The sequence below is a fragment of the Cebus imitator genome, unplaced genomic scaffold (genome assembly GCF_001604975.1).
Source record: "Cebus imitator isolate Cc_AM_T3 unplaced genomic scaffold, Cebus_imitator-1.0 Scaffold36, whole genome shotgun sequence".
NCBI lineage: Eukaryota > Metazoa > Chordata > Mammalia > Primates > Cebidae > Cebus > Cebus imitator.
Window position 1 is genome coordinate 5,301,356 of NW_016107351.1, and position 8,420 is coordinate 5,309,775.

Below are 8,420 nucleotides of genomic sequence, written 5' to 3' on the forward strand. Positions count from 1 at the left end.
TTACAGTGATTTAAAAACATCTGCATTTAATAAAGAACCTTTCTCTCCCCCAGTTCTCAGCCCACCCCCCTCCCAACCCCAGTCTTCAGGCCACTGGGCTAATGCAGTAATTACATCTCCATGCCAGGCCACAGCTGAGGGATGGCAGAGGGGAGGGGAGGCTTCATCAGGCAGGGAAGGCAAAGTAGGGATGGGCGGGGTAGGGAGGTAGGGCTGAGGTGGGAGGGGGAGAGGGTTGTGTAGGGGGAGCTTGTGGGTGAGGAAGGTGGGGTGGGGGCAGAACTGGAGAGCTGGAGCGGAGTGAAGCTGGGATGAAGGGAGCTACCATGGAGATGGAGGGGAGGCTGGAGGCAGAGCTGGTTTTGGATCAGGCTTTCTCTCTAGCAGAGGAATCCTAGGTTGGGAGGATTCCAATCCAGAGACTAGGACATGGATATATATATTCAAAGCCCTTTATTCTTTCTGGGTCATAGGATTGTTTATTTCACAAAAAGGGAGACTGAGGCAAGGCCAGGGACTTCACTCTTCACTCTGGGGCCCTCCCCTTGCTTCAGGAAGGAGGCTGGGAGTGGTAGAGAGAAGGGCAGGGGGTGAGAACAGAGAGGGGTGTGGAAAAGCCTCCAAACAGAACCTTCTTTTTAAAAATGTGATTCACTGGCCTCTGGCTCCCTTCTGCTGCCCTGGCGATGTGTTGTGGCCCATGCTTGGGGCTCTGACCAGTCACATGGACTCCTCAGTGGACATTAGGAGGCTCAGTGGCCTCCTGGACACACTCAGCCTTGGGTGAGTCTCAGCCTGCCATGGACAAGCAGGAAGGATCCCAGGTGGGGCCCGGGGAAGGGAGCATGGCCACAGCCCTGCAGGGAGTCTGGCCTCGGCGGAGGGGCAGGTGGGCCTAGGGGTCTGGCTGAGGACTGCAAGGTGCCCGCCCTTCGCTCAGGAATCCCCGCTCCTGCAGCTGCTGGCCGTAGTGCAGCGCACTGCCCACCGCCTCCCCTGGCCGGTCTGACACCTTGCCCAAAATGCCACCTTCAGTGCAGAAGTAGCTGCTAGCTGCCTGATTTCAGTGGAGCAGAAAAAGTGAACATTTGATTCTACCCAGCAGTTCAGGGCTTTGGGACATCTGGGAGAGGAAGAAGGACGGACACAGCAAGGAACAGGGAGGAGAAACCAGCTTTGGGGACTGGAGAAGGAAGCCAGCTTTAGGGGAGGAGAAGAAACCAGCTAAGGGAGGAGAAGCCCGTGGGTGGACTCTCACACAGGAAGGGGGATGCTGGTGGCTGAGAAAGAAATGGGCGCAGCCGGCGGTGTTAGAAGCAGGTTTTGGAGGCCCGCAGCCCCTCCGAGGACCCGCTGGGAGCATGGCGGTGTGTCCGACTGGAGAGGACCTGTGTCAGGCTGGGGCCCGCTGTTCCTAGAGGGAGAACTGTGGGGTCTCTGGGCCTCTACCAGGTTGGAGCTGAGGACGAGCTTTGCTCCCTGAAGTTGCCTTTCTCCAAAGCTGCAGTCTTGCTTCAAATTCTGTTCTCCACAGCCAAGAGTCAAGATCAGAGAATGTATTCTCGTGGGATTCAGGGGGCCCTGCTGGGCCCCAGAGCCACCTGCTGGGACCAGGCTCAGATAAAACCCAGAGGGTCAGACCACAGGAACACAGTCAAAATCAGCTACTCCCCTGTGGCCCTTAGAGAGCAGCCGGGGGAGGGAGATGGGTGGGGTGCACCTGATGGAGCGCACATCCCCAGTGGGGGTGAAAGGCGACACGGAAAAGCGGAAAAAGCCAGCTTCTCAAGGGTGACTCTGCCCAGGAGAAAGTAAACCTCCTCTCCCTCCCCTTTCTCCTCCTTTCCTTCCTTCTTTCCTCCCTCCCTCCCTCCCTCACCTCTCCCTCCTTCCCTCCTTTTTTTCCTTCTCTCTCTCTCTCTGTCTCTCTTTCCTTCTTTTCCTCAGTGGTGCCATCACAGTAGCCTCAGCTTCCCAGGCTCAAGTGATCCTCCCACCTTAGCCTCCCAAGTGGCTGGGGCTACAGGTGCGTGCCACCACGCCTGGCCAATTTAAAAAATGTGTTTTATGGAGATGAGGTTTCACCATGTTGCTCAGGCTGGTCTCAAACTCCTGGGCTCAAGCAGTCTGCCCGCCTTGGCCTCCCAAAGTGCTGGGATTACAGGCATGAGCCATCTCACCCAGCCAGGAGACCTCCCTGCGGTTCCTCGAATGCAGGTTCGTATCCCAGCCTCCTCTCTGTGCTCGCTTCCCTCTGCCCTGCCCACACCTGCCTTCCTTTTCTTCACTCACCGTGTGCATTTGCTTGTTGTTTCTCTCCCTGAGTGGAATGTGATCCTGAGAGGGCAGTGAATGCACACTGGCTGGGTCTGCAGCAAACGCATGACTGGGGCTGTGTCACAGATGCACACAGGGGCATACAGTAGAGGCACATTGCCACCGCGCTGCGGGCCCTGCAGAGGCGTTTCGTGGCGCCCAGGCTCCAGATGCGGCTCTCTGTTTTGATTCTGAGATCTCCTTGCCCACTCTCTGTCTCGATCCTCTTCCACCCTCCCCATCCAGGCCTCCTGCCTTTTCCTTCTGAGCCGACCGGACTCCTGCCACATCCTTCAGTTTCCCCTGCAAGTGCCACGGACCCTCTTCTCTGAATGAATTTGGACCCTCTGCAATGTCTGCCGCGCCTCCCTCAGGCCGAAGCCCCCCACAGCTTCGCCTGTGTCTCTGCACCTCTGGCCCATTCAGGACTGGAAGAGATGGAGGATTCCCAACTTTTCCCTGTCGCCTCCCCAGGTTCCAGCCCCACTTCTTTTTACTTTATTTTTTTGAGATAGAGTTTTACTCTTGTTGCCCAGGCTGGAGTGCAGTGGCGCGATCTCAGCTCACTGCAACCTCCACCTCCCAGGTTCGAGCAATTCTCCTGCCTCAGCCTCCCTAGTAGCTGGGACTACAGGTGCCTGCCACCGTGCCCGGCTAGTTTTTTGTATTTTTACTAGAGGTGGGGTTTTACCACATTGGCCAGGCTGGTCTTGAACTCCTGACCTCAGGTGATCCACCTGCCTTGGCCTCCCAAAGTGCTGGGATTACAGGTGTGAGCCACCTCGCCCAGCCCAGCCCCCCTTCTTTTGAGTAAGCTGCTACGCCATCGCTGTCCCCTGCCGACCCTGCCTCCCAGCCCCTGAGCAGACCTGGCTCACCTTCTCTCACCAGCATTGCGTCCCCTGTGACCTCACCCCTTTGTGGGCGGCGACCCTTGACCTCCCTCTTACGTTACCGCTACTTGTGTTTGTGCCTCTCTTCTCTAGGACATCAGTGCCCGAAGAAAAGAGACTGGGCTTTCTTCCTCCTGGTAAGTTTGACCATAATGAGGTCGGAGGTGAGACTTGACCCCAGAGGTGGAGACACCAGACCACCAGATTGAGGACTAGCTGAAACAAGACCAGTGCAGAAGCAGCTTTCCAGTCAGACATGGCTACCCGTGGGACATGTCAGTTTACCATTGCCGTGGCCACACCTGGGAGTTACCGCCTCTTTCTATGACAATGTTGGTGACTCAAAAGTTACTGCTCATTCCTTAGAAATTTCTGCATAAACTGCCCCTTAATCTATATGCAATTAAAAGTGGGTATAAATCTGACTGCAAACCTGCGCTGAGCCGCAGCCCTCAGCACACCGCCTGTGGGGTAGCCCTGCTCTGCAGGGACAGTCACAGAGCTGTCACATCATCACAGCTGTAACACTACTGCTTCAACAAAGCCGTTTTCTTCTACCCTTGCTTGTCCTTGAATTATTTCCTGGGCAAGACCAAGAACCCTCATGGACTAAGCCCCATCTTAGAGCTCGCTTGCCCTGCAGGTAGTTGGACCTTGGGTTTAGTAGGTATCAAAGAATGTGTTGTCGAAGTGAGTTGAATCAAATCTGCCTTTCTGGAGTCATCCCAAGTTTTGGTGGTGGGAGACTGTGGGTGGAGTTGACCTCAGAGCGCTCTGATGGGACCTCAAGTGAGAAACTGCAGGTCTGTCTAACCTCTCACCATCAAGAGAAAGACGGACCCTCCCGAAGAGGCGGCCCGGATAGTGCTATATTTTGGCCGAGACTCTCTGTCTGCTGGAAAGGGAATGGAAAGCTTCGAGCCACCTTTTTTTGGCTTGTGAACTCAGCAGCTAATTGACAAACGTGCGTCCTGTGCATGAGCTGCTAAGGTTTTCCGTGATGTCAACAGAGCTCAGTGATGTCTGGGATTCACCAGGAGCTGTGGGGCCCTTCGTGTCTGGGAACTCCTGGCTGTTGTCAGCGGAGAGGCCCCAGTCGCTGTTCAGCGTCCTGCTCACTGGTAACCCGTGGCATACTGAGAATCATCATTGTCCAATGCTGAGCATGGAGCGAGTCCTCAAGAAGCAGTTCTTGAATGAATGAGTGAGTGAGGGAGGGAAAGAACGAGAGACTGAAAGAACAAAGTGGGACCATATGCTTTCTACACCAGCGTTGTCAGTTCAGCCCCTAACTGTGCCAACAAGCTTTATCTCTTTCCAGAATTAAGGCAGGGCTATGTGGTCCTATGGGGGGCCTTCCCTGCTCGTTTACTAGTTCATCAGCAAGAATTTATTGGGCCTCTACTATGGGCAGGTTCTGAGCTCTAGCAAAGGGCAGGACGCACCAGCCCAGCCCTTCGCCACGGTGGGAACCGTCTTTAAGCACTGGAAGCTTGTCAGCGTGGGTGGGACAGTGTCCCTGGCTGTGAGGAAGGGCAGCCCATTGCTCTCTCAGTAGATCATTACTGCCTGCCATTTGCTCCCGACATTCTGAGTCCTTGCCAGTGTGGTGCTCTCAAGGCTTTGCTCTCAAGACGAGGAGCTCCAAATAGGGAAGCGCGGGATGGTTGGATTGGATTTCTGGCAAATTCAGGATCTCCAGGATTGATTGATTCTTCTGTCCCTTCATCAGGCGTTTACAAATGAGCCCATGGGGTCCAAACATTACGCAAAGTCTTGCTGGAACACAACCTGACCTGACCCTTCCCCACTCTGTGCCAGGCCCGCCCTGTGAACCCCAGATACGGTTGGGCTCTGCTGATGTCACGAAAAGTCTTAGCAACGCATGCCTTGTTAATTGGCCAGGAAGCTGACTGCCAAGAGAGGGAGGCTTACGGTTTGACATCGTCCTGCCAGGAGACAAAGGGCTCACTACGCTCTGGCCGCCGAGGAGCATTCTCCCATACGGCCGGGGCTGTGCTAGGCAGGCTGCTCTCCAGACTCAGGGAGGAGGAGGTCAGGGAGATGCTTCTTGTCCCAGGCACCTGGGCCTTGGCTGAGCTACCCGGATTGGGGGGAGGGCTGGGCGAGGCTCTCACTCTCTCACTCACACACCAGGAGTAGAAATGACAAATGGCTCCCGCTGGGAACCCTGCCTTCCATCCTGCCGGATCATTTATCTCAGCAGCAAGTGATTTGCATACCGACGGGGTGGGAACTGCCTCTCTGCTCACCCTCCCTTCTCCCGCCCCGTTCCCACTCCAGCTCGACTCAGAACAGGGCTGCCTGCCCCAGCAGCCACCTTTTGTCACCCAAAGTCCTTGAATGCCTCCTCCACTGGGACTGCTGAAAATGCTACATAGGTGCCTTTGGTGGCAGGAGACGAAAGGCTCCTATGAAACGGTGGAAGCTGACTCTAGGTAGCAGGCCAGCCCCTTCCTGGTTGGGGGGCCAGGGAAGAGGGGCTAAGGGCAAATGGCACTGTGCCCTGCTATTTGGATGTGCCCATGAGCATTTGCCCAGAAGGAGGGGAGCGGGAGGTGAAGACCGAAAGCCCACCCTCTCACCAGGTATCCTCACAGGCACCATTGCCCTACTCAGCCTTCCAGCCCTGGTTTTCTTTCTTTTTTTTTTTGAGACAGGACCTTGCTCTGTTGCCCAGGCTGGAGTGCAGTGGTGCGATCACAGCTCACTGCAGCCTTGACTTTCTCCAGGCTCGAGTGATTCTTTCACCTCAGCTTCCTGAGTAGCTGGAACTACAGGCACATGCCACCATGCCTGGCTAATTTTTATATGTATTTTTTGTAGAGACGGGGTTTCACCCTGTTGCTCAGGCTGGTCTCAAACTCCTGCTCAAGCAATCCACCTACCTCATCCTCCCAAAATGCTGGGATTACAGGCGTGAGCCACTGTGCCTAGCTCCAGTCTCTTTTTTTTTTTTTTTTTGGGGGGGGGTGAAACATTGCCTGAGGGCAAACAGGGGCAGGCAGGGCTTGAAGCCCTTTCTCCTGACTCCAAAGCACAGAGGTACTTCCGAGTCTTCTGGTCACAGAGAGGCTGCCTGCAGCCTGGGGCATTCAGGGTAGAAAGGTCCCCTGCGTAGGCAGCAGTGACCAGGTGCGGGAGCAGATGCAGGGTGGTTAGAGGCTGTGAGCAGGGTGGCCTCTTTCTTGCTTTCTTGTTCCTGCTGCCTCTCTGCTTCCTGGTGACTTCACTCCTTCACCAGCCTGGCACCACCACATGGCAGGAAACACCCAGATCCCCTCAATTTGCAGGGCCAGCCACTTGGAGTGACACATGGCTGGTCTCCAGCTGTGCCATGATATCCAGGTGGGGGGTGTGTTCCTGGATGAGGGGGTAAGATCAGTGTAGGGACTTCCAAGGGCTGGGAGGGAGGACAAGTCTCTCTGGGAGTCCGGGCTCAGGGGGCTGGTGTACCCCAGGGGAGAAGGGACTGCACAGGGGCCCACTTGGGGTCTGTGCTGCTTTTTTTCTGTGTCTAGGCTGGCCCTGCTCTCAAATCCCTTGCAAGCTGCCCTGCCTTCGGACAGAGGGAAGCCTCCTTCTACTTTATATCCAGTAAAGCCTTTGGGGGCCTTTGTGGAATTTTCTCTTCCCCAGGTCCTCTCTCCACCAGTCATAGCCCTGGAGGTTCCATTCAGCCTCTTGGCGCAGTGAGGTCCGAAGAAGGCTTAGCGCTTAAGCCAAGAAAACAGTGTTCCTTTTTCCTGCACCATGAGAAATCAGTGTGGTACCCAGGGCAGGCAGTGAGGACAGGCAGTATCCGTAGGAAATTTACAGACAATAATAAAACTGGCGAAAAGTTGGTCTGCTGATTATTTACAGCATGCATCCGCAATTCTAAACAATGTCCCTGAAAATTGTTTTGGTTGGTCTCTATTCTAAACAATTTCTGCTTACTGTTGAGTTATAATAATGCATATGTAAGCTTCAAATTAGCACGTTTTTATTACTCATCCTGATAAACATTGCATTCTTTGTGGCAGTTAATTTGGAAAACCCCAGTTGCACAGTCAGCTCCCAGCACAAGGCTGGCCACTGCTGTTCATTCTGGGAGTTCGTTTCTAAGGTGCCGGATTATTTGAGGCACCTCAGGTGTCGTCGATGTGTCCCACCCCTGCAGAATTGCATTCTCCTTTGTTAACCAGATTAGAAATGAACAACGACAGCACTGGGATTGCAACACTGAAGCAACAGAGCTGGACTTACTTCAACCCCATCACTCTGTGTGACCACAGATCGTCTTTATCTGTGATTTAAATTTAAAACGGTGAAGCAGGCCAGGTGTGGTGGCTCATGCCTGTAATCCCAGCACTTTGGGAGGCTGAGGCGGGCAGATCATTTGAGGTCAGGAGTTCAAGATCAACCTGGGCAACAAAGTGAAACACAAAAGAAATTAGCTGGGAATGGCGGTGTGCACCTGTAGTCCCAGCTACTTGAGAGGCTGAGGCAGGAGAATTGCTTGAACCCAGGAGGCGGAGGTTGCAGTGAGCTGAGATCGCGCCATTGCACTCCAGCCTGGGCGACAGAGCAAGATTCCGTCTCTTAAACAAACAAACAAACAAAACACTGAAACAGGCTGGGCGTGGTGGCTCACGCCTGTAATCCAAGCACTTTGGAGGCCAAGGCGGGCAGATCACCTGAGGTCGGGAGTTCAAGACCAGCCTGACCAACATGGTGAAACCCCGTCTTTATTTTTTAAAAATAAAATATTAAAAACACACACACACACACAAAACACTGAAACAGGCCAGGCGCAATGGCTCATGCCTGGAATCCCAGTACTTTGGGAGGCTGAGGTGGGTGGATCACCCGTGGCCAGGAGTTTGAGACCAGGCTGGGCAACATGGTGAAACCCCATCTCTACCAAAAATACAAACATTAGCGAGGTGTGGTAGTGCATGCCTGTAGTCCCAGCTACTCGGGAGGCTGAGGCAGAAGAATCACTTGAACCCAGGAGGTGGAGGTTGCAATGAGCCGAGATCACGCCACTGCACTCCAGCCTGGGCGATGAAAGCAAAACTCCGTCTCAAGGCCGGGCGCGGTGGCTCAAGCCTGTAATCCCAGCACTTTGGGAGGCCGAGGCGGGTGGATCACGAGGTCAAGAGATCGAGACCATCCTGGTCAACATGGTGAAACCCCGTCTCTACT